Raw genomic sequence first — 27,358 nt, 5'->3', positions numbered from 1 at the left:
CCAGGATAGTTTCTAGGTTATTTATTTATAAAGTACAGAGGAACAGGGCAAGGACACAGCCTTGCCTCACTCCTCTTGACACACTAAAGTGCTTAGTGCATTCACCGCCCTTCCCGTACCGAACCCTCGCCCCTGAATAAAGCTACCGTAGAAAAGTGATTATTAAAACATCCATACCCATACTCTCTAAAATAAGCCATAGCTTATCATGAATGACACAGTCGAACGCCGCCGTTAAGTCGACAAAGGTTATAAATAATCTGCCCCCTTTAGGTATGGTATATGTATCTAGAATTATATGTAAATTTAGGCCCTGTTCGACTGTGCCCATGCCCTTACGGAAGCCTTATTGCAAGTCACTTATAATAGCCTATTCCTCTGTCCATGCTTGCATTCTGTCCAATAAAACTCACCCAATAACCTTAATTGTTGAGTCCAGCAGCGAGATTGGTCGATAACAGGCTGGATTCATTCTATCACCTTTTTTATAAATTGGCACAATTACTGATTCGTACCAGGGTGATAGTAGACCTCGTGTGCAACATGCATTAAAAACCTGCTAAAAGTGGCCCCCATAGTTCTAAGATGGATTTAAAAAGGTCCACCGGAATACAATCCGGGCCTGGGGCTTTACCTCCCAGACTACAGCTTATTGCTTTTTTAACATCACTGAGAGTAAAATCAAGTGTTAATCCCCTGGATTCAAGCAAAGGCGTAATGTTGGTCATGTTTGACACAGTGCCTTGGGCATCTATTGCTGAATTTTCATGCAATTTAGAGTAGTGTGATAACCATTCTGATTCGGTAACATCATTCTCAACCATTGCTATATCCTTATCGGCCAAGAAGGGTGCATTTTCGGCTTTCCAGAAACCAGAGGGATCTCAATTTTCAGAGGCTTCTTGCAATGCTTGCCATGCTTCTACTTTTAGGGCTGTCTTTCTCGCTTTTAACACCTTCTTGTAAACTCTTCTTGCCTCTCTAATGTGTTCCTGATTCTTCCCTGAAGCATGTATGGAATTTTTAAGATTAAAGTAAGCCTTTGTACAGCAAGTGTCAAACCAGCCCAGTTTGTGGGTAACCTGCTTTTTAGCTTTAACACATAGGGGCCGATTCCAATCCTGTAAAACGGCCGTACGAATCGTCGTATGGAGCATTTTCCCTGTAAACTATCCGTACAACCTTGGAAGTACGATTCATACAGAAAGCCTATTTCCGTACGTTTCGTACAAAAGACTGTACGGGTCAAAAGAACCTACGATTCTGATCCGGAACAGCTTGCACGCGACGTCCGTACGTATGTAAGCAGCGTTTTACGGCCCAGCAAGTACAAATCGTCCCTACGTCACTCCGTACGGCTCTTTTTTTACGGGAGCCAAACACAGCCGGAAAAGCAGAGTCCGTCGTGAACCGCTACGCAACGGAGCCCCGGTACGCGACGTACACGCCATGAACCCCATCGTACGTGTCATCCCGGTCCTTCTAGCCTACGACCTGGTGCACCGGACCCGATGCACACACAGCAGAAGGTGAGAACAACCCCCAGGGGCCGGGGGGGGGTGAGGGGCAGGAAAATACCCTATACCCAAAGCAAAACCTATAATATGGAGCCCATACATTACCACCAGGGTCTGGTCACTTGGGGGGGCGTGGCCAGCAACCCCTGCATACCGCAACAACAGAAGTGGACGTGTACAGTGCGTTGCACACATACCCCTAGCACCAGTAGAACAGTCATACGGACTGTACACACGCAATGAATGTGTGGGTACAGTGCGTTCCACACGTACCCCTACGGCACCAGCAGAACAGTCATACGGACCGTATACGCGCAATGAATGCGTGGGTACGGTGCGTTCCACATGTACCCGTACGGCACCAATAGAACAGTGATACGGACCGTACACACGCAATGAATGCGTGGGTACGGTGCATTTCACACGTACCCTTACGGCACCAGTAGAACAGTCATACAGACCGTACACAAGCAATGAATGTGTGGGTACAGTGCGTTCCACACGTACTCCTACGGCACCAGTACATTTGGGATACAAGGCGCACACACGCCAGGAATGTGGGCTTACGGACAGGCCCTGCATGTTACCTTCCTATTGGTCTGTGTGTAGGTCCAGGCCAGCAGTGTACTGCTCCCAGGGGGTGGGTGGGTGGGTGCAGAGGATTCCCAGCAGTGGCCACACATATAGGGGTGGGTGCAGATAAATACCAGCAGGGTCCAGACATATGGGGGTGGGTGCACAGGACTCCCAGCAGTGGACAGAGACATGGGGGTGGGTGCACAGCACTCCCAGCAGTGGACAGAGACATGGGGGTGGGTGCAGAGGACTCCCAGCAGTGGACAGAGACATGGGGGTGGGTGCAGATGAATACCAGCAGTGTCCAGACATATGGGGGTGGGTGCACAGGACTCCCAGAAGTGGAGAGAGACATGGGGGTGGGTGCAGAGGACTCCCAGCAGTGGACAGAGACATGGGGGTGGGTGGACAGGACTCCCAGCATTGGCCTGCAATATGAGGGGTGTGTGCAGATGAATACCAGCAGTGTGCAGACGTATGGGGGTGGGTGCACAGCACTCCCAGCAGTGGCCTGCAATATGAGGGGTGTGTGCAGATGAATACCAGCAGTGTCCAGACATATGGGGGTGGGTGCAGAGGACTCCCAGCAGTAGACAGAGACATGGGAGTGGGTGCACAGGACTCCCAGCAGTGCACAGAGACATGGGGGTGGGTGCTGATGAATACCAGCAGTGTCCAGACATATGGGGGTGGGTGCACAGGACTCCCTGCAGTAGACAGAGGCGTGGGGGTGGGTGCAGAGGACTCCCAGCAGTGTCCAGACATATGGGGGTGGGTGCACAGCACTCCCAGCAGTGGCCTGCAATATGAGGGGTGTGTGCAGATGAATACCAGCAGTGTCCAGACATATGGGGGTGGGTGCACAGGACTCCCAGCAGTGGACAGAGGCATGGGGGTGGGTACAGAGGACTCCCAGCAGTGGACAGAGACATGGGGGTGGGTGCAGATGAATACCAGCAGTGTCCAGACATATGGGGGTGGGTGCAGAGGACTCCCAGCAGTGGACAGAGACATGGGGGGGTGGGTGCAGAGGAATACCAGCAGTGGACAGAGATATGGGGGTGGGTGCACAGGACTCCCAGCAGTGGACAGAGACATGGGGGTGGGTGCAGAGGACTCCCAACAGTGGACAGAGACATGGGGCGGGTGTACATCATTATCAGATGACCACACCTACATGGTGGTATGGACGCATCCCTAACTTTGGACTATGATGATAGTGCTATGACAACACATCACTGACAGCAGTACTCCCAGGAGGATGGATGTCTTTCACACACTGCATGACACACCACATGTGGGTGTGAGGACATATAACACATGCATACCCACCCATGGCGGATGCAGCACAATACACACCCTGATATCATGCCACAAGACTGTATAGTCATGTAACTGCCTACAAAACTAAGATAGCCAAAGGGAACACACACTGCCACGCACATCCCAGGACTGATAGGAATGTCCAGGTGCTGGTCCAGCCACCATGATGTTGTCTCTCATAGAAGGAATAGGGTGTAAGTCCCCTAGATACAATGCCCACAATTGTCAGTCAGGTGCCAAAATACCCTGCATAACAAGTACCATTTGTGTGGTATGCCGTGATTACACACATGCATAGTGCTGAAAAGGGGGAATTTGTCCATGAAGGCATTTCGACATACTCAAAACACAAGTACAGTGACTAGCAAGGATGGCACAGACGATTCAGCAGGAGACATCGGTGAGCAGGCATGGCCATTGTTGAAGGGATGCATCACCAACAAAGGAAATGTTGACACAGGTCAGCACAACAATTGTGCAACTGTTTGCAGTGAAGATGTCAGGTGCCACAGAGGAAGGAACACTCCTAAACAAAATTAACACTCACTTCCAATGATTCTTTGCAGAGACATTGTGATGGCACACAGATACCATGGTCCACCTCATGACCATCATACAAAAACATTTCTCAGAACCCTAACACATTACCAGAACACCAACTCCAGGAGCCTCAGCACCAACATCAAGTACCTGAAATGCAATAGTGTTTAAAGTCAAAATAAAGGCTTTATTCTGCATTAAGATTAGCAAAAATAGAGTATTTACAGAGGCCAATGGCCAGTCCATATTTCAAGTCCAAGGGGGGACGTAAGGGACCGCGTCTACCCCTAGCTTGCCTCCACAAAGGAACATCAAGGTTTGTCGACCATTGGAGGGCATCATCTTTGGCAGTACCAGGCACCGCAGGGACAGGAGGGGGAAGTGTAGGTGTTGCGGGTGCAGGGGGGAATGTCTCCACCACAGGGGGTGGGGCAGCGCCGAAGGTGGAGGCGAGCTCAGCACTGCACACCGCTGCCAGTGCCTCCATCCAAACCCCTGCACCTGAGGATTCCCCAGGGTCAACAGAGGGTGTGGTGGGTGAGGGATGGAGTGCAGCGCTCTTGGGGGAGGGGGTCGACATGGTGGGAAACTCAACTCCCGTGCCCAGGGACTTCCTCACCCGCTTGTGGGGTGGTCGCTCAGTGGGGGCGAGGGCCAGCTCACCCATAAAGATCTCCTTGGGTGCGAGTTTGCCAGGGTAGCCAAGGGGAGTGGATTTGGAGGAACAGGGTTTTAAGGACTGCGGACTGCGACTGTGGCTGCGTGTATGTCGTCTGTCCCCAGACCCTGTGGGTGTGCCTACATACCCCTGAGTGTGCATGCCAGGAGGTATGCGCCTTGCCTTACTTGGGGGTGTGCTGGCTGTGTCTGGTGGGGTGCGTGCCCGTGACTGTCTGGGTGTGCGTTGGACAGGCATGGGAGAAGGAAGTGTGGATGGGTCTGGGGTAAGGGGGGACGGAGCGCTGCAGGAGACTAACTGCTGCAGTCAGGGAAGAGTCCATGGACCGCAGAATCCTGCGTTGTTCAGATATCGTTGCTGACATGCCCTCCATGAATGACACCATCTGTGTGAGCAGTTGAGTGTGTCCATTGAGGACATTCAGCACCGATGCCTGCCCAACCTGCAACTGCCGCATTATGTCCACAGACTCTTCACTGAGGTCAGCAGGTGTGACAGGGGCAGGGGGTGTGGTGCCTGAGCCGAAGGAGACATGGTGAGCCTCTGCACAGACAGAAGGGACGGGAGCAACTGGGAGGGCGGAGATGGTAACGGAGGAGGCAGGGACAGATGTGGGGATGCTGTCAGATGGTGTTGCAGCCTCCGCCTCCGCCTCCACCAGGAGGTCAGTGTCGGACCCGTCGGTGTCGTAGCTGCTATCGTGTCCAGACAGGTCCTCTGACTGACTCCCCTCGCCCTCCATGCCACTGGATCCTCCTGACTCGACAGCACTGGTGGCACTGTCGCTGGGTCCCTCCTCCAGGTCCGCGCAGGTGTCTCCCTCCGTTGCGGATGATGATGCTGTGGGCAAGGAGAAGAAACCGAAATGCATCAGTCACCTGTAAACATCTTACTCATGAGCACAAAAAGCAAGTGGTTACAGTGCATATTAGGCAGTGCATCATGAGTAACAGCTAGATTACTCCGCACATATGTAAGCCCGGTACTGCCCAGTTATTAGACCCACTATGCCACTTGGACACAAGGAAAAAAAGAACACACCAGGCCACTACTTGAATGAGAAATACACTGAGAAGCTAGTGTCTGTGAACCGGTGAGCACAGCAATGCAATGAAGTCATGCCACCTCTTGTTTACCCTGAAAGAAACAGTAGTGGTGCACCCAACGTAAACTGACACACCTCAATACTCAAGGTGTCACCACACTCAGAGACCTGTAAGTACTTTGCAACACAAAACGAAAAAAATTTGCTACCTTGGGACTCACAATACTTTACACAATCAACATGTTTGGAATGTGCTAAATCGCCATTTCGCAAAAAGAACACTCATGTGCCTGCATGAAATATGTCTCACAAGGCAGTGCACACAAAACAACATTTACACTGTCATTGAAGAAGCTGGCACCTTTTCTAAGAAGCCACTGTTAGAAATGAATGGTGTTGCAGAAAGTACATATACATGGGCCCACGGAGGTCTGGATGTCTTGAGACTTGTTAGTTTGTATCACCAACAACAAAGGAGTCTCACAAAATCCAGACCACTGTGGGAACATGTATATGGAGTATCTGCAACACCATTTAATTCTAACAGCGGCTTCTTTGCAAAGGTGCCAGCGTGTTCCATGAAAGTGGAAATGTCGTTTGGTGTGCACTTCCTTGGGAGACATCTTCATGCAGGCACATCAGTGTTCTCAACACAAATCATCAAATTACCACATTTAAAACATGAAGAACTGTTAACAAGTGCTGTGAGTGCCAAGGTACAATTTTATTTAGAGTAACAACTTGAATTATGTCAGTTGTCACATGGCCATCCGTCACCTGATTACACAGTTGGCTACACATATGACCTACTGCCTGTCATCTGGAGTGGCACCAATGTCCACACCCAGGACAATGCATAAGCTACTTGGCCTGCAATTGGGTTGTTAAAAAGCATAGCTGTACTGTGGAGACACCCTCATGGCAAGCCAAAATGTACACACAGATGTCAGCACACAAAGTACAAACTGCGTTGCCTCTGAACCACACACAGGTGCCAAAAATGTATGAGCAGGAATCATGTTTTAGAAAAAATGACACAGGCTGCAAAGCACGAACATTAAGCACTGGCCAGCATCACAGGGGCACTGCACGGTGATCCTGTGTACAGCCAATTCTCACACACAGGTCAGACCTGGCAAGGAAAAATCAGGGGTGCCCATGTAGGCCTCTCCCGCACAACCACCCATACCTGAGTCAATGTGATTGATACAGATCAAGAAGTGACACCTCTTATTCAGGGTAAAAAACTGTGCAGCAAAAATTGCTAGATTTACACAACATCACCTCCTGAGGCTGGCAACACATATTTGTGACAAACAACCAGCAACAGATTTTTGTGAATAGTCACTCAGGCACTGCCCAGTGTGAGTATGCACAAGCAAAATGGTGTATCCCTGTCCAGTGGACACATGTAGCACACATTAGAAAAATACAAACTAGGCCAGGGACCAATGCCACAGAGGCAGACCTGGGCTGAACCCACAGAGAATGTGCACAGTGTTGGATGACACACATGATTAGGAGGCCAGGGTGTCTCAGGGGACTGTAGTGGGCACACTGCTCCGTATTCCTGGGATGAGCTGAATTTACCACGAGTAACCGTCATGGCACTATGCATATCTCACACTCATGCACATCATGTCTGACGCCACCACATTGGTCATGCATGCTGCAAGGGTGTTCAGTTGAAACCTCACACTCCTATGTTGAGAATCATCTTCAGTGCCAACAAATATGGACCCCCAACATAGTGAACAGGTCATGGCACAGGCAAGGTACCAACACAAGTCACAGACCACCCTCCCACATGATGCAGAAAGCAGTGTGCACTTAGATTTACTGGAACCTTAGATGACCATGTGCAAATGTGATTACACACAGACCAGGGGACACATGTCAAGGAGGGGAAGGGATGAAAAAGAGCACCAGGTGACATTGGGGAACAGAAAATGCACTGCACATATAAACTCTGGGAGTGTATCCAGGCTACAGAGCACTTCCAAAATCTGGTGACACATAACACAACAAACAGCCATGTACCTACCCCCTCGTTGCTGCTGTTTCTCCTGTAACTGCCTATCGAGGTCAGGGAATACCACCGCCAGGACACGGGTCATGTGGGGGGTCAGGCGTCGGCGCACACCGTGGGGACGAGGAGAGTCGATCCCCAGCTGGATCCGGGCGATCCGCCGGGTGCAGCACCGGATGTCCTGCCACCTTTTGCGGACCTGGGGCAGGCTCCGACTACGCTCCCCCGCAGATCTCACGGCCCTGACAATGTCCCTCCAGATCACACCCTTCTCGTAGGCAGTTACCTGTCAGGATGATAAAGTGACACAACATCAATACACCTGCTCCATGTCCCAGAGACACACATTTTAACATTTTTAAAATGTTGAACAGGGCATAGGATGCTGACATGAATTGCATCATTCACAATAAGTAATTGGCCTGTGTGCAAGCCCCAATGCACTACATGGCATTGAAAGTCAACAGGTGGCATGAGGGGTGCGACACTCACTGATCATGGCACACACTGTGCAGCACATGCAACAGCAGGCTGATGGCCAGCACGTGTCAAGCAGTCACATGTCCCACTCCACTGACGCACCCTCAGCAGACTAGACAGACACACCCAGGCACAGATCACTTGCCTGTCAGTCACAACAGCGGATTCAACCCTCACTCTGCACATGTGCCACTTGCCAGTGGGGTGTCACAGGCGTCATGCCAGCTCTGCAAGTCAGACACACAGCACGGCTTACTTGTCACATCAGATGGGTAGATCTGTTGCCTCCTCCATGCAACTGTGGTACAACACTTCACATAGACACTCACCCACATGACAAGGAACATTGACACACATCAATGTCCATGAGGTCGTACACATCATTTGGACACTCTCACCACAGGTCCACTCAATTCATACACATCTGTGGGTACAGTCACCTGTCACACCGGGGGGACCACTGAATCACCTCAGGACAATAGGAAAAAAAGCCACCAAGGATTGGCCAGGCTGAATGTGTCATGCACTATGCAGTGAATGTCACAGTAAGCACAATGCAAGTGAGGAGTGCACACAGGAACTACCTCATGCTCTGCATGAGAGACATAAGCATGTCCCCCCCCGGGACCCACTCTAAACAACATTGCATGTCTGTCACACCTGGACAAAATACCAGCAGTGACAGTCACACAACAGGTGCATAGCGAAAGGTAGTGGAGTCAGCACTCACCTGCTCCCCTGGTCTCCCATACAGCTTGGGGTACTGTGGGAGGAGGACGTCCAGCAAGGCCCCATTCTCCTCCAGGGTGAATGGCTGGATCTCTCCACAGTACGTGACATGGTCCAGAGGAAGCAGAGACAGCAGCAGTGTGGTCGACTGGAAAGTTGTGCAGGCAAGTGCCCTCTCATGGGTTCTGGCTGCCTTATATCTGTCTTGCTGAGGGGCATTCAATGTGAGGAGTACATAGTGATTGGTCAGACACATTTGCATCATACGTTTACTCCAATCCCTTTAAACATACACCTATGACACAAATTTGCATCGTTAAAAATTTGAGCATCATGTCAAGTCAACAACCACTTTGCAACATTGGATTTTTTGGCCAACTGACTGTTCCAGGACACCTGATGGACAGATTGTAACTGAAAACTCAGTATCCATGACAACCAGCATGCATTTAGGGCCTAATACTTGTCCCATATGTGTCCCCTATGTAATTTTGCAATCCACACACAGGTACGGTGCATTTCACACATACCCCTACGGCACAAGTACAATAGTGAAACGAAGCGTACACGCACGATGATAGCGGGTGTACGTTGCGTTTCACACGTACCCCTACGGCACAAGTACAATAGTGAAATGAAGCGTACACACGCGATGATAGCGGGTGTACGTTGCGTTTCACACGTACCCCTACGGCACAAGTACAATAGTGAAACGAAGTGTACACACGCGATGATAGCAGGTGTACGTTGCGTTTCACACGTACCCCTACGGCACAAGTACAATAGTGAAACAAAGCGTACACACGCGATGATAGCGGGTGTACGGTGCATTTCACACGTACACCTACGGAACAAGTACAATAGTGAAACGAAGCGTACACACTCGATGATTGCGGGTGAACGGTGCATTTACAATGGTAATACAGGCATACACATGCCAGGAATGGAGGGCTACGAGTCACACAAGGATGTCCATCAAGTACTTGTCATTGCATACTTTCATGTGCAGGCCCTAAGTGTGTCAGCCAGTGATATTGCACATGTCATCTCATCTAGTTGCACAATTGATGTGTGATGACCTGTGGACACATGTCATGTGTGATGGTGCACTATGTGGCACACATCACCTTCACACTTGCCACATGTGTGTCTGTAGTCCAACTGTGTCATGCACAGCAGCAGTGGGATGGCACAGTCATCACCACCCGCACCTGTCTCCTGATGCCAGGGACAGGGACACTCTCAACTGACATGTCACGATCAGTGTGCCCCTATGTGACTATGTCAGGTGTGTGTCATGTGTTCCCATGAGCTTGCTGTTCGTGTTCCGTCAACTGCATCTGCTGTTGGTGCATCCAACATGGGTCTGTGTGGAGATGGGCATGACACACATCTACGCACACCATGCCACATGTGGATTCCCACGGCTGTAGGGTCTGTGTGCATCGGATATCATATTTTCCCAGGCATACATGTCTGCGTCGTCTCAATGGCTGTGTTTACTTGTTGTCACGTGTACCCCTTCATCGCAATGTGTGTCATATGTACATTTGACATTCCATGTGACCTGTGCATGTGCCTTGATGTCAACTGTCTGGATGAGATGACATCCTTCCAATGCAGCTATGTGGATGTGTGTCACTCCGGTGATATCTCTGGCTGTTCACTCAGACTTGCCCCCAGCTCATTTCAGGGCCTGTCATGTAGACTTGACAATCAACAGGTGTATCTGGCTTTTCGTAGGAGTGCCAGCAGGGTGGCATATGTGTCCCGTATGTATTGCACACACCAGACTCCATAGTTACCTGATGTTTTGTAGCAGTTTAGCATGTGCTATGTTCATTGACATTGATGTTGGCAGACTCTCAATCTTCATGATTCCTAATAGTGTCTTGCAGGGCACCGCCTGTCCCAAGAACAATGCCAGACTTGGCTGCCATGAGGGAACGTGCCTGCATCCGACGTTTCAGATTCACTCAACAATTGATTGAGGACTTGACCAACAGGCTGGTACCACACCTCCAACCGCGACACAGGTATCCTACTGCGCTAACCCCCAAGATTAAGATGATGGCAGCCCTACATTTTTTTGCCACAGGTACATTTCAATTGACCATAGCTGATGTTGGTGGGATGTCACAGACAATGTTCAGCCGTGTCCTGCGTGATGTTTTGGCAGCCATGTTGGAGCACCTTGATGAATTCATCAAATGTCCTACTCCTGGGGAGTTGACAGATGTGAAGGGTGATTTCTATGCCCTGGGAGGGATACCCCATGTCATTGGGTCTATTGATGGGACACATGTGGCTTTGGTACCACCACAGGCACAGGAGCAAGCCTATCGCAACCGTAAACATTACCACTCAATAAATTCCCTTGTGGTGTGTCTTGCTAACATGCTGATTTTCCATGTCTGTGCACATTTTCCAGGATCAGCACATGATGCCTACATCATGAGGCGTAGCAGGGTGCCACAAATGATGCTGCGGCTGCACAACGAACAAGCATGTCTTGTTGTTGGGTATACTCTGTTGGTCCTGTGTGTTGCGGTATCTTTGGCTCTTACGGAATCTCCTGACCCACTTATTTACTTGATGTTTCCATGTAGGGGACTCTGGATATCCCAACATGCCATGGCTAATGACACCTCTCCGCAACACAAGAACAGCTGCAGATCACAGGTACAACAATGCACATGGGCAGACCAGGCGAGTGATTGAGAGGATGTTTGGACTCCTGAAGAGCCGATTCCGGTGCCTTGACAAGACAGGTGGGTCCCTCCCATATGCACCGAAGAAGGTGTGCAAGATCTTCATTGTGTGCTGCATGCTGCACAACATGGCTGTTGAGAAGGCAGTGCCACTCATCCTTGATTCTGATGAGGAGCAACACCCACCCATGGAGGATCCAGGGCTTGGTCACGAGGCAAGTGATGAGGAGGAGGAGGATGATATCCGGAGTCAGCTCGAACGCAACTTCTTCTCATAATGGTGAGTCACTGGGTATGAGTGTGCAAGCTTGTAGCATTGAGTGGCATGTGTTGCAATGTGTGTCCAGCTGCCTGAATGCAAAGTGACTTTGATGTGTGTACTGATGTGTCACTCGAGTGATGATGTCATGCCACACAGTTTTGCGGAGAGATTTTCTTTTAAATTTGCATGTGTCCAACATTGTTCATGTTTCGTAACTGACCATGTGTGCGGCGAGATTTGTTTTAGGTGACTTCTTGTGTGTCTCTCATTCCCAGGTTTTTGCGCCTGTTGTCTGCTCGTGTCATCTTTGTCCTCCTGCTATTCCTCATGAGGATTGCAACGTGTGCTGAATCAGCGTTCCATGCACGGACATGTGGAAATGTCAGTTTGGGTAAGGATTGCAGCAAGGCTTTTTGGTGGTGGTACGGGTAGGGAATGTGTGGGGCCTGCTTCTGTGCATGTTGTGGTACCATGCATACATGTCTTCTCAACATGGAGCATATAACATGTTGCATCACTCCCATGACATGATATTCACCCTTCTTGACAGTCATCTGTAGTGGAGTGTGGAGTCTGATGTAGGCATCAATGTGCGTAAACCTTGCCTCTGAAACATTGCGGATGCTACGATTGGACATAGTGTGGGAAATCACAACAACTGGCTCTATGGTGATTTGCAGCATCTCCGTGTGCAGCAGGATGTGTTTGGCTCATCCCCTTGACTTATGTGCCAGTTCATTGGGATTTACAACATCCGTTTTGTGAAGGAGGGGTCCAGCGTATGTCCCACATGTTCTGTCAACTGACCTGTGAGTCTGTTCGTATGGATGAATTTCCCTTTGTGTGAGTTTGTGCAATAAAGGTGTTCTGCACAATCCAAAGTGCCTCATCTCTGTCACTGCATATCTCTTGCCAGTTTGCATGCGTCATCTATGGCATAGTTGTCAAAGATTGAGCATATGACTGTATGTGTACTTCAGCAACATGCATGCATTTCTTCATGGCTAATAATCTCTATTGTGCATGAAGTACCTGGTTGTGTATGTATTTGTGCAGGTTGCTCCCCACGATGGGACGTCAACGCCTGCTGACGGTGTGTCTCCTGTGCGCAGCTCCGCATTTTGTTGCCTGATCCTGTGGCCATCATTTTTGTTGATTCTACTTACATTTTCTCGGAGTGACCCATGAGTAAGCTGACACTCCTTCCTTTACATACACCTGTTGCACTGTGACTTTCTGACCTCCTTGTCTTTGTGTGCTACTTTTTGCCTAGTTTCTCACCCCTTCCGCCTGCTGCTGCCTCACCTGCGGCACCGCCCCACCGAGTGCCCTGTTTCTGCAACCCACACGCCTCCAAAATGCTCCTCCCTTCCCCCTCCACCCATTCTAAATGCAGCCAGCAGCTTGTCTGTGCCACTGTTGCACCAACGCTGTGCCAAAGGCAGGACCGTCTGCGCCTGCAATGTGCACAGTGCACGACCCTCTGGTCCTTGCATGACCTACATCACACAACAGGCTCATGCTGCAGCCACCCTCCAAGCAATGTCCTCTAGACAATCAACCGCCTGCTATCAGGCAACCCCTAAGCGCACACACAACACCTTTGCATGCTGAGTGTGCAACTCCAAATGCCTACACAGCGCTGCCCCGCCTAACAGACACTGTCAGAACAACCAGGTCATGTGCCTCCTACTCCACACCCGCTCCGTCCACCAGCACGCCATTGGACTCTGTTACCTCCTCAACACAACGGCCCCACACATCACCTTCATGACAGTAACCTGGTCAAAAGCATCCTCAGCACACAACTTCTTCATTGCCATCTCAGACGGATACAAGATCACCCGCAGGGACGGCAACAACAATCTCCGAGGATGAATTGCAATTTATTCCCAAGTACACCCTCTGAGTCACAAATCTGATTTTGCTCCAACCACCTGGCAACCCTCAGAGTAACACTCATCTACAGATCTCCAGGCCTACATCCACAATTCCGCAAAGCCATCAACACGTACATCTGCACGCATGCCCTCACCTCCACAGGCTACATGTGGCTGGGGGCCAGTAACTTCTTGCTGGAGGAGAACCACACCACCATCCAACATTGGTCCATCAACATTTGCATCCACATCTCCAACAAGTAACACACTGGCCCACACCCCGCTACCGATCCCCCAAAGATGCTTGATGTAAGTCACCACAGACAAGCTGTGTGGGACACTCGAACCAACACTACCGCCACACCCTGCAACCTCACACACTGGATCAGCTACTGATCCAACAATCTTGCCACATTGACGGACTTCAGATAGGGCCGAGGCATAAAAAACACACAACATCAAGGAGTTCATCAGCATTGTGAGTGGACTGACAACAGATCTCCATCCAAAAGATACCACACCCTTGCAAGGCAGATCACATCCCTTGCAACTTTCTACCACTGCAAGCTCATGGCCATACACGACAGCCTTGGCACACAGAAGCAGACAGCACTATTATCCACGTAACAAACGCCCCTCAGGTTCTGGACACCCGTCAGCAACAAATACACCACCTGGCTCATGTGCACCTTCCACTTTGGCTCTCCATCAGGCCCCTTCCAACACATCTCAACCACATCATTCCCCATCCTTGAAGCCCACGTCCAGGGCATCCTGAATGTCTCATTTGAGTTTGCCACATTCCATGGGAGCTGGAGGCATTCCGAGACCCAGGCCCTTCTTCAACAACGGATGGCAGTACTGCAGGATCTCCTGGAACATCACCCTGCTTCCCTACCCAGCAAATGTAATCTGGAAGACACTAAACGAGCGACTGACAAACTTCCTCCTCGCAAACAGCTCCAGGCAACCGGCCCCAGAACATCTTCCACAGTAATCACACTACTGCAACCGTCATCATTTCCACCACCAACGGCAACTTAGCCCTACTCAACAATGGTGAGACCACCCCCCTTGACCTCTCAACCGCATTGTACACCATGTGCTCCCACACTGTCAGATCACATATCTTCAACACTGGTATCCCGAGGAGGGCCCAGGATTAAATCACCAAGTAGCTCACCAGCAAGGCCCAGGGAGTCGGCCTCCACCCTGCAGCATGTAGTACACTGGGGTCATGTGGCCCATGCCCCAGGGCTCATCTCTCAGCGTGACAATCTTCAATGTCTCCATGACCCCCTCTCCACCATCACATGCGCACACGACCTCATCATCATCTCATATGCCATTGACACCCAGCTGCTTCTCAACCTCACAACAGACCCAGCCATTGCCAGATCCAACCTTCAAGAAGGCATGTGATCCGTTGACGAATGGCTGACCATCAGCCACCTGAGGCAGGACTTGGACAGGACTGATGTCATCATCTGAGGATTGTCCCCTTACGGCTGGGTCAACTCCTTGTGTCCCACCGGCCTGGGCACCGCACCAGCACCTAGTGGCCACGCACGCAAGCTGGTGTTCATCATGGTCTCATCGCTCACACTTACCATGCAACTCAACACCATCTGTACCTCATGCTGCAACACCCTCTGCTTGCTGCAAATGATCCACAGATAGATCCACTCCAAGGCAAGACAGACCATTCCCCAGGTCCATGACACCAGCCAGGTCAACTACAGCACCGCCCTCTATGGAGGAACAACAGCAAAACTGCAGGAGAAGTTGTCCACATCCAGGGGGCATCCGCACACCTCATCTTCAACATCCCCCGCCCCAGCCACATCACCTTTCACCTGTGATAGCTAGAATGGCTCACTGTCTGCTGCAGGATCACCGTCAGACTCCTGAACCACACTCAGGAGTCAGTCCACAACCCCAGACCCAAAACCGACCTTGGACTTCTATCTTCCAACACCCCATTGGCCCAACTTCGTGCAGCCCACCTTGCCCTGGCCACCATTCATCACATCCACAGAACAACTGCATGCAGGAGATAGTTCTCCCACCTCGCAAAACAGACCTAGGACTCCCTCCCCGGGCACCTCAACATGACCCATGACCTCTACACCTTCATGATATTCTGGCAAATTGGTGTGTCTGAGCAGTATTGCAAGCCCCCCCTCAGCAGCTTGAGGCCATCACGGGTGAGTATTGGGCTCCATGTCTGTATTTGGTGATACATTGTGACCCATGTGTATCCTCGACCGAACTCAGATCCAAGTGTATGGATGGCTGGACTTAGTTCCACACTCAGGCATACTTTGACATATCCCCACACGTATGTTGTGAACTAATGCTAAATGACTGCAACATAAAATTACAATTATATTTTTTTTTTATTATAGGTCTGGGGCATGATTTGTGCACAGTAAAAGGTGCAATACAGGGACCATAGAATCCAAAGTTCACAGGGGGATATGGGATCCTTGGCATTTGAAGTCATCAGAGTCCAGGCCACAGTGTTTGGCATCATTGGTCAGACTGTGACCAGCACGTCCATGTGGCAGATGATGTCAGTCAATGAGGTGATGCTGTCACACATGGAGGCCAGGTGCCAGGCCAGGTGACCTGGGAGATGTGGATGGTCCGCTGCCTCTCACGGTTTTTTACATGGACGACCCACCTTCCTCCGGGGACCCTCAGATGCAGGCCTTGACGATGCTTGGGACGCTCCGTTGGACGAATCCTTCTCCTCCTCCCTCCCTGTGGCTAGTGGTGGTCTTCGCCTGGTGGCACAGGGAGGGTTGCCCATGTTGTCGGCGATCCCACGGAGTGAATGGCTTATGTCCCTTTGCACCGCCAGGAGCTCAGCCAGTCTTGCCTCCATCCGTCCTTGGTGTTCTTGTTGACTGGCGTGTTGCTCTGCCTGCTGGTTCTTAATCTCTGTGAGGGTCACCACTACCTGGCTGAACTCCCTGGGGGCACGCCGGTATGCGTCCATGATGTTGTCTATGTGTGACATACCGGTCCCTTCAGCTGGCTAGTCAGGTTCTCGTCTGCCTCCACTCCCTCCACCCCTGCCCAAATGAGCCTGGGCTGCCGTTGTGGGCACATCAGGTCTATGGGACCCCTGAGGGATGGCAGTGGCAGTGTTGTCTGCCTCCTCCTGGGTGCCCGGCGGACCTTGTCCCTCCTGGTCAGACTGGCTCAGGTGTTCACTGCGGGCAGGGCTCTTCGGTGTCTCCTGGGATGTGGCAGGAATGTGGGTGGTGGTTGGCACAGATGTTCCTGAACCAGGTGCTGCAGGGGCTTGGACACCAGAGGGTTCAGGTCGGTCGGAGTCATCCGCGGAGTGTTGCGAGGCGTCACTGGGGTGGGATCAGGTCCCTCCCAAGCCTGGGACTGTGATTGTTCACCCCCATTGTTGGGCGAGAATCATCACGTTGCCCTGTGTGTGAGTGACAGACAATGTTAATGCTGTTTCATGCAACATCCATGTTTCATACACATTCAAGTTGGCACTGTTCCTCTAGGTAGTTGTATGTGCCTAGCATTCTCCTCAATGTTCAATTGTGGATGGGTATGTTGCGGGGGACAGATTGATATGTTGTCCTGAGTCTTTGACATGTAGATTTTTGGCTTGGATGCTTCTTCGGCTATGTATTGGTGTTGTTGTGTTACATGTCCATTGTGACAGTGGGTAAATCCATTGCCTGTCCCGGGGGTGTCTGCTTGTGTAAGGGGTGTGTATGACAGGGCCTGCTGGTGGGTGTAGTGTGATTTGGCAGTGGGGCTCCCAGGTGATGTAGCTGTCCCCCCATGGAGCATGCTGCCATGACAGTGAGCGTGAGTTCCTGTCCTAGACATCTGACCTTGTTGTCTTGGTGTTTGTGTTTGCACTGGTCACAGAAGGGCCTTGTGCTGCCTACACCCGGGCCAAGTGTCAGCTATCTTGTCAGTACTTTCCCAATCCCTGTGCATTGCGCATGGTGCATGGGTATGTACCTGGGCCATATGGGATGAGGGCAATTGTGTCTGATTTGGAGTTCAACAATGCGTTTTGTGACACCCACCCTCCCAGCATACGGGACATCCATTCTTGGGTTGGTGCATCGTGTGGCATGGGACATAGCATGGCCTTGCTTTCTCATACACATGTTATTGGCATTAGAGTTGTTTTTTACTGTGGTTGTGGCCGGTGAGGGCTTGGGGGTAGTTGCATGCATTTTGTGTAGTTGGGGTGTGGATGCCATTACCCCCATGTTACGTAAGTTGTTTGTGTACTCACCAGGCTCTGGAAGTCCTTGAAGTCCATGTACTCCCACCGGCGGAAGCAGGGCCAACACCTTCTCTTCCCAGGGATGGAAATGTACTGGTCTGCGGGGCCCACCCCCTCCAGTGATGTTGCTCTGGGCGTAGTCGTCATTCATTTTTCGCTTGACCGCCCTCCACAGATCGTACCACCTGGCTTGGTATTCAGTCCTGGTCCTTCTGATGGATGCAACAGCATTCACCCTATCGATGATCCTCTGCCACAGGCGTGATTTTTCGGCTATGCTGGTCTGTCTGACCAATGTTCCAAACAGCTGTGGCTCGACTCTGATGACTTTATTGACAAGGATCTCCAGCTCCTCCCTTGTGAACTTTGGATTCTTGTCTGTGGGCATGGTGTAGGGTAAGGGTGTGGATGGTTGTGGGTGTGTGGGTGTGAATGTGAAGTTGTGGGTCTGAATGTGAAGAGGGGGTATGTGTGAAGGAGGTTGTGTGAAGGTGTATATGTTAAGGTGGATGGGTGCAGCTGTTGGTGTGTGCTCTCTACCTGCTGTGAGTCTGTTGCAAAGGATCATGGTTTGTGTGTGTGGGCCCTTTTTATTCGTCCATTTGCGGGTGGGCCTCAGTTTGAATTTTTGGTGGGTGTGTTATAAGGGGTGGTTGTGAGTTTGCCCCTCTGTTTCCCTGTTTGGATGTGGCCAGGTCAGTCATTTCCATGTTTTGTGCACTGTAGACGTGTTTTGTGGTGTTGTGCGAGTCGAATAGACCCTCCTTATGCTGTTTTACATTGCCTATGTACGGTGTGTACATACGCGATGATGTTTTTGTGAGGTGCGTACATACGTGAGGATGTTTTTGTGGGGTGCGTACATACGCAATGTTGGGGTACGCACCGTACATACGCGATGATGTTGTTGTGAGGTACGTACATACGTGAGGATGTTGTTGTGAGGTGCGTACATACGCGATGTTGGAGTACGCTCCATACATACGCGATGGTGTTGTTGTGGGGTGCGTACATACGTGATGTTGGGGTATGCACCGTACATACTCGTTGGTGTTGTTGTGGGGTGCGTACATACGCGATGTTGGTGTACGCACCGTACATACGCGATGGTGTTGTTGTGGGGTGCATACATGCGCGATGTTGGGGCACGCACCGTACATACGCGATGGTGTTGTTGTGGGGTGCGTACATACGCGATGTTGGGGTATGCACCATACATACGCGATGATGTTGTTGTGAGGTGCGTACATATGTGATGTTGGGGTACGCTCCGTACATACAAAATGGTGTTGTTGTGAGGTGCGTACATACGCAATGTTGGGGTACACACCGTACATACGCGATGATGTTGTAAGGTGCATACATATGCATGGGGGGGCCTGTACGACTCGCACCCCGGGCACTACTTTTCCCGTGATACGAGTCGTACAAAGTTTGCCATACACATCCTAAATCGGAAAGCCGGTCCGGATCGTACTTGTACGCTTGGACTGTATTTTTAGGCTTCGTACGGAAAAGTGTCCAGGTCCGTCTTTTACAACTTTTCCCGCTCTAATTCGTACGGATCGGGCCGATCCGTATGTATTTTTCCCGTACGAATCGTACTTCACGGGTGGGACGGGACTTGTACGATTCGTACGGGGAAATTTACGGATGCGAGTCGTACGGGAAAAAAAATACCGGATCGGAATCGACCCCATAGTGTTTCTTTAACATATTTTTAGATAGCCCTAAAATTTTCTATAATTTCCTGATCAGTCGATTTCTCATCCAAACAACTTAAGAGAAGGTCTTTACAATTCAGGCCAAATTCCTTGGAATCTATATTTACCCATCTAAGCGCATATCCATTTTGCCTGCTCAGGGTAATATTATCTACAGGGTAAAATGGATCCGCTCTAACGTTGATTCCCTGATTGTACACTACTACATCTATACTTAGGGAAAAGTGATCACTTAGAGCAATATCGTGAGTATTGAAATTCTTGACACGTGTAGCATGCCTACTAGATATTATTATAAAATCAATAGTGGAGAATGCGCCTCAACCGTTAAACATGGGTCGTTGGTGAACACAGATCATTCGAAAAACCCATATCTGCAGTAAACATAACATCATTCAAAAGGTTTCCGTACAATGTGTGCTGAAAGTGTGGGGAACTAAAACCTTTTCCAAAAGAGATCCCGCAAACCTCATTGTCAGAATGTTGGCACAATGGAGAATTAAAGTCCCCTCCCCAAATAGCAAATACATCATTATAAGCATGGGACTGTAAGCTGTATAGATGATGGCTCATGGATCTCAATTTACCCTCAATCAACATTGGGAATGCATTATTATAAAAAATTCAATATAACTAAACAAAGTGCATGTTCTAAATGGAGGCTGATAATTTGGTAATGTGGCTCATTAGCATTCAGTACTATTTTCCTTGTATCCAGGTAATTTGAGAAATAAGTGCTGAGACCTCCTTTTGCCCTACCGTGTGATGATGTTATTGCCGGGGTGTGGAAGATTTTATAACCATTTACATAGATGGGATCCACTGCCCAGGTTACTTGCAGGCTGAGAATATCAAATTTACTCACAAACTCCATCCATATCGTGTTCGAAACCTTATCTTTTAATCCCTCTATATTAAAAAACATGAGCTGGCACTTGTCTTTCCCTACTTCGCCACAATCATTTCCACTCCCACCATCAATATCAGCCATTGTTGAGTTTGAATGACTTTATTCGATATAAAAATATCATAAAAGTATGTACATTGTGAGGTCATCGTAAAAAAATCCATAACGATACAGCATAAGCGTTAAAAAATATAAAAGGTAAATATGTACAATTAATAAACCGTAAAAACACTTCCTGTTTATAGCAGGTGCAGATGCTCAAATATCTCCAATGGCCAAATGCTTATGAGATCTTAACAATTTATTACGAATCGACCAGGCTCACCCCAGAAATTTGGCTACCCCGCAAACCACCAACAGGGAAGAGACATCAGTTAAGAGGGAGTGAAGTGCCACCCTGTAATTCTCAAAGCCACAATTCCTGCAAATGGGTCTCTAAGCCACTTCCGCCTAGCCGCCCTGTAAATTGGGCATGCAAAGAGGAAGTGGGGAATGGATTTGTTTGGAGAAGGGCATCCAGAGCAGTCAGCAGAAGTTGGAGTCTGACAATCCCAACCTGCTACTAAGGAGTTGAGTGGGAGAGTCCCGAACCTAAGCTTCATGAAGAGCGTTCTGTTTCTGGGGCAGTGAATGTAATCCAGGTATTGCTCGGCTTTTGCCTCCAGCTTGTGTTCAAGGAACTGGATAGTTAGAATACCCCTTTTGGTGTTCCTATCTTCCTCTCCCTTCACCCAGGCCCAATATGCTTTTTTGATGACATGCTTTGCCGGTGGGGTCTGATTGAGCCATGCCTCCCCAAAGCCAATATCAGTCACCAAGCACTTTGAATTGCAGATCCATTTGATCTTATTGCCTGTGTTTAGCTTGATGATCTCATCCAGGGCATCTGCATAGCTGGCCAATTCAGGGGTGCATCTCAAGCGGACCCAGAAGAGCAGTGGGCGTAGTCTTACAATGTCCCTAATGGAATGCTTACCCAAATCCATACGGAGCGGTATCAAAGGGGTCGATGGTGGGAGAGAAACCAATCCTCTCAAAAAGTGGTTCTCCGATTTCACCAGATCACATGAGTTTTCGAACCCCCATAACTCCGCTCCGTATAGTGCTGAGGGTAGAGCCTTTCCATCATAAATCTCAAGGGCCGCGACAATTGGTCTGTTAAATGAGAGCCGCTGTTTTCTTAATATAGCGCCCGCCACCCTCTTGTGATTGAGGAACATTTTGGTTAAATGGTCATTCCATTTCATCGACTTGTTGATCCTAATTCCTAAATAGTCGAATGAGTCTATGATGTCTAAAGGCGTTCCGTTAAGTGAAATGTCATTCTTGAAACGTTTGAAAGGGGAGAGTGTCATTAGTTTAGTTTTGGATGTATTAATTACTAAACCCCGTGTGTCACAGAATTGACAGAACCCGTCAAGCAATTTTTGGAGGCCACTTGGACTTTTTGACATCAAAAGGGTGTCGTCGGCAAAAAGGAGAGTGGGGGTTTTTTCACCTGCCAGGACTGGGGCATCTGAAGGCACCTCTCTCAAATAATCGACCACCCGGTCGATTATTTGAGAGAGGTGATAGCCATTGTACTATTAGCTTGTATGGGAAGTGGTGAGGTAGAAGCAGCCTGGATGTCGGTAGCTAGATCGTGTACCATCTCCACATCTTCATTAACTATCCTAACTACATACTGGGTGAGAATATTTACCGGGTTCAATTTTGGTGACAGAGGGCCATCATTGTGTAGTGTACCCAGACTATGGGGTACTACAGCCTGTGGTAATATCACCATACGTTGTCAGTCAACTAAATCAAGATAAGTGAGTGTTTCAAAGCGATTAACGGTAGGAACATTGACCCGGTTTAAATGGGTTGGGGTGTGGGTTTCCCTGTGTTGGATGATATTTCTAAATTGCAGTGGTTGGTAGAAGTAGCCTAATGGGACTAAGTTGACATCCTGCCCCGAAATTATGTGATTTTCTGCTCTGCTCAAAATCGCACCACGCAGTCTCCGGTCAGGTTCTTCCTTCTTCTACCTACCCAGTTCACTCTCCTAGCCATTTTAATTTCCTCGAATAACCTCCCCAATAGGCCTGTTCTAGCGCCCAGCCAATGTAATGATTTATTCCTTAATGTCTCCCATGGTTCAGCCATTCCAGGTTGTAAGCTCGGGACATTGGCCAGTACCACTACATAAGGGGTGGCCTCAGATGGTAAGTCTAAATTCGTTTTTTGCCACTCCCCCTTTTCATTCTGCTCACGGATCCTAGAAGAATTATTATCATTGGAGCCTAGGGGGTACATCGGCTTATCTGGGGTCAGAGAAATATTAGTGGGTAATACCTCCCGAGTTGTATTCTGCTTTACCATATTGTGGGATACCGATGTCGGTTCTTTGCAGCTATCACGGGCAAAGTTGGTGATGAGGCATCGTGTATTGGTAATCAATCTTTTCTGGCCGCTTGTGTGACCCACTATTGACTCTTCGTCAGATTTCTTAGGGGTTTCTAAGCATTTTGATAAAACCTCTTCCATTTTCACTATTCTATATGTCAATTTATTTAGTGTTTCTCTAAGAAAGGTATCTAAGGTTTCCAGTTTGGCTTTTATCTTTGTCACCTCGTTCTGTGTACGTGCATTTTAACTAGTAATGGATTTCTCCCAGCCATCTAGTTTATACGTGGGGATGGTCCAATCCTTTTTTGTGGCTTTTTGTTGTGCTTTTAAGGGGGTCTCCCTAACCGATGCTCCTGTAACCTTTGATGTAGGGGGAAGGGGGTCAGGGTCCCCTTACTTCGGAAGCGCGTCCTGTGCCGCGGGGGAGAGGCTGTACTTTAAAGTGTGATGGAAATGCCTCCCCCTCGCCTGAGACAGTGGAAGTGAGGATGATGTGCCATGCGTTGCACCCTGGGACTTGCAGTGCCACCAGGGTGGTTGGCGATCCTTGTCACATCTGCAGAATGGCTTTTGGTACACAAGATGATGGAAAGAGGTACCCTGAGCTTAGGCTCCCGCCAGGGTGTGCTGGACAGCCAAACGGTAAATCCCCTTACTTCAGAAGCGTCAAAATCGCCAGTTCATCTATAGAAGTGAATTCCATAGAGGGGAATCCACTTCAGGGTGACTGAACAAGAGGGTAGCTTTCTTCAAACATGATTGAGCTACAGCTACTAATTTTGCTTCAGGAAAATTGGATGAAACCTGCCGAGTGCGGCCAACACATCAACATCTCCAGCCAGCCCTAGCTACCCATACAATTCCATCGGTGACTGGGACTACTGAAATGTTAACACGGAACTGGTCTCTTTTCATTTTATGCATGGAGGAATGTGGGGCCAACACCCCATCGACCAGTTCTGCTGCATGATCTTCTGGGAGCTAGTGGCCATTAATAAAAAGGAAAAAACAGTCACAAATCCAGTCCACGTAAACAGAAGAACCATAGAAAACACAATCCAGACATTTGCCCATAGTTGAACCAGATAAGTGTGTTTTATTCAGGCGATGAAAACACAGATCTGCACTGGTGGTGGGAATTAAACTGAAGACAATAAAAAACTGTCCAAATAAAAGTTGTCTTGATAGATATAGTAGCCTGAAGAACTGGAATAATGGTGGTTGGGATTTTGTATTGAGACCTGAGGCTAGCACTCCCGAAGGGGCTTCAAGGGGTGGATCAAAATTAAGGGATTCCATTGTGGAGTGTGAAGTAGGTAAAACAGGTACCAAGTCAACAGAAGACTCGACATATCTCTCCTGCAGCCATGGAGAATCAGAAGTAATGGAGCTCACGGGCTGTAAAGGAATTTCCAGTCCTAGGACACCCTAGGCAGACACTTTAGAAGTGGCCAAATGGTGTAACTTGACATGTTCACCAGGCCTGGGAGTAGTTTGTGGAGTTTCGCTACACAGAACTCCGCAAAGTGACAAAAAACTCCCCAGAGTTCCGCAAGTGGCATAGTGTAGTTTGAAGTGCCGTTCGCACTGGTCTTCCTGCCAGTCGTGTAGAAATTCTACTCCAGCGGCAGCTCGCGCTCGAAGACTTACCTTTCGCGAAGGGAGAAACAATTCTGATGCAATCTGTGAAGCACGGAATGCAGAAAACTCTGCAAGCTCCGTGAACCGAGTGGAGTTCACCGCCCAGGTCTAATGTTCACTCAAAACAAAGTGATTCTCTTTGTATCCAGGAAGTGGAGTTAAAATCACAGTTCGGGTACCCTGAAAACCAAGCCCTGAAACAGGAGCAAGATAGGAGGGACTAAATTCTTTCTTGATCGCCACCTTTTCATGAACCAGATAACCAACTTTAGAAAGGCATCCAGAAACAGGAATCCAGACCGCTGCATCTGCCAAATGGGTTTTAGCCAAAGTGTCACAACACTTTTGTAGATCCTGTAAGACAGCACAGTGATTATCTACATCAAAGGCTGCGGAAGCCGCCACAACGTCTAGACCATCAAGGTCTGGAACATGTATCTTGATGCCAAAGAGCATTTGATAAGGGATCCTTTCACCCAAAGATCTTCTTGGGAGAAATTTTCAACAGTAAATGGAATACAGGTTTTATCATAAATTATGCATCTATTGCTCAGTAATTTATTTATCCACCCAATGGAGGGGAAGGGTGGAACAATGTTGGCCTCCGTGTCTTTAATGAAATTCAGATACTCTTGCCTTGCTATTAGGAGAATCGCAATTTCATTAAAAGACCGGAGGCTACCATTATGCATGTTGGTAGTTTAGTAACACTACATCTGACATATGTTCAATAGGTTTGCAGTAGTGTTTAGCAAAAGTGTTAGAATTTGACCCATCAGCTGCTTTAAGAATGTTGTCTAGTTTAACAATTTCCAACATGATTCGGTAGCCATAGCGCCCCTTATTGAGCATGCCTAGAACCTTTTTAGGTCAATACCAGCTGAATGCACTGCACATTTAACCCATATTGCTATAGAAGCTGATGTAATGGGTTTGAAAGGTTTCAAAAAAGAGATAAGTAATTGGTTAACACCATTCACATGATGTTCACTCTTCCTATCTAGGTATCTGTTCTCAGGCCAGGTAGTGAAAAGGTCTAGTGGTAACTTAACATCCCATAGGGTTTCGTATTTAGTTTTAGGTGGTCTCCTTAGTCTGAAAAAGCTGATATGTAGCAATTCATTGATCTGCAAATAAGCCTGCTCTCATATTGTTCAACTAAAAAGTTTGATATGTGTATGATAGGAGCGTCTAAGGAATCTAGGATCCTCTCACTCCAGGCACCAGCGTACCCATGTTCTCCAGATGTCATTGTATCTTTATTGGGTTCCAAGAGCCCATGACTCTCGGAGGAATATAGCAGCTTGTCTCGAAAGATCTGTGATTTCATTAGATATCCTGACACTTTTGTGACAAGAAGGTTCAAAGTCCCTGTCTGGACTAGGGGATGTTCCCTTCCATCTACTTCTCTTAAAAGGCCTTGCGTGGCTGGACGTAGAAAGGGTACTTCGCAGGCTAATTCCAAGCTCGTCGGAAACTATGCCTGGGATGGCCAGAAAGCATATGCTCGATTTTCTTTCCATTGTTGGAGAAAGGAGAAAAGCATGGACTGCTTGAGCTCTTGGGTCTGGCTTTCAGCTGAAATATTTCTGCAGGAGGAATGTCAATCTGCTTGCGAAAAGATCTACTTCCAGAGGGCCCCAGCACTGATTTAAAGTTCTGAAGGCTTTCACATTGAGTTTCCAGTTGCTGTGGTCTAGGAGGAATCTTGAATTCCAGTCTGCAGTGATGTTGCTTTTTCTCGGTAACTATCCTGCTTTTAGGGCTTTCTTGTAATCTAGACAGAACATCCAGAGTTTTTTTTAGAAGATATGTCTTTGTAAAAGTGGAAAAATTTATTCTTTAAGCATTTTTCATCTCCTTTCTTGTTTTAATTATTTCCAATGAGGGCATTAATATAGTCCCTCACAAAGTAGCTGTAGTCTAGAACTGGCCTCAACCAAAACATATTAAAGAGATCCAGCAATTCCTAGGCTTCAGTAATTTCTTCAGACCTTTGACAGTTTTTCAGCCATTGTACCACCTTTAATTCAACTTAAAAGAGCTAAAATTACTTTTAAATCGAATAACGGCATGCCTCTGACTAGAACTTGCCTGTACCACTGCTCTTATTCTATGATACCCTGATGCAAATCTGAACATCATTGTTGAAACACCTGCTGATGCATAATTCGCATTTTGAGCAATCCTGTCATAGAGAGATCCTAAACAGAGGCATTACATAGACTGGCTTTCTTTTCCCAAACTCTTTCACTGACCATAACTACTCTATTTATGACTGGAAACATCTTGCTATAAAATAATAATATTCCCATTGGAAGCAATATTTAGAAGGGGCAAATAATCCAGTAACAGCATGGGCCAAGTAAAAAATGGCAGGTTTATATTATCAATGACATTTGCTACTGCGAGGTGTGCCTCTTGGTTGCTATTCTATTCCACGTTTCAATATAAGATCACTTAGAAAATCCAGGAAAAGACATAGAAAATACAATGATACTCTCAAAAAGAAAACACTGGGGAGATCTCATCTGAAGCCCCAAGTATCCTTGATGTAAATTCAGATACAGATAGTGACTTCACATATTAGCATGGTATTGACTTAAAAAATAGAGTGGACTAAAATATCATCGTCAAATAAG

This window comes from Triturus cristatus, chromosome 6 (genome assembly GCF_964204655.1).
Source record: "Triturus cristatus chromosome 6, aTriCri1.1, whole genome shotgun sequence".
Taxonomy (NCBI): Eukaryota; Metazoa; Chordata; class Amphibia; order Caudata; family Salamandridae; genus Triturus; species Triturus cristatus.
Note: the sequence above shows the minus strand (reverse complement) of the source record.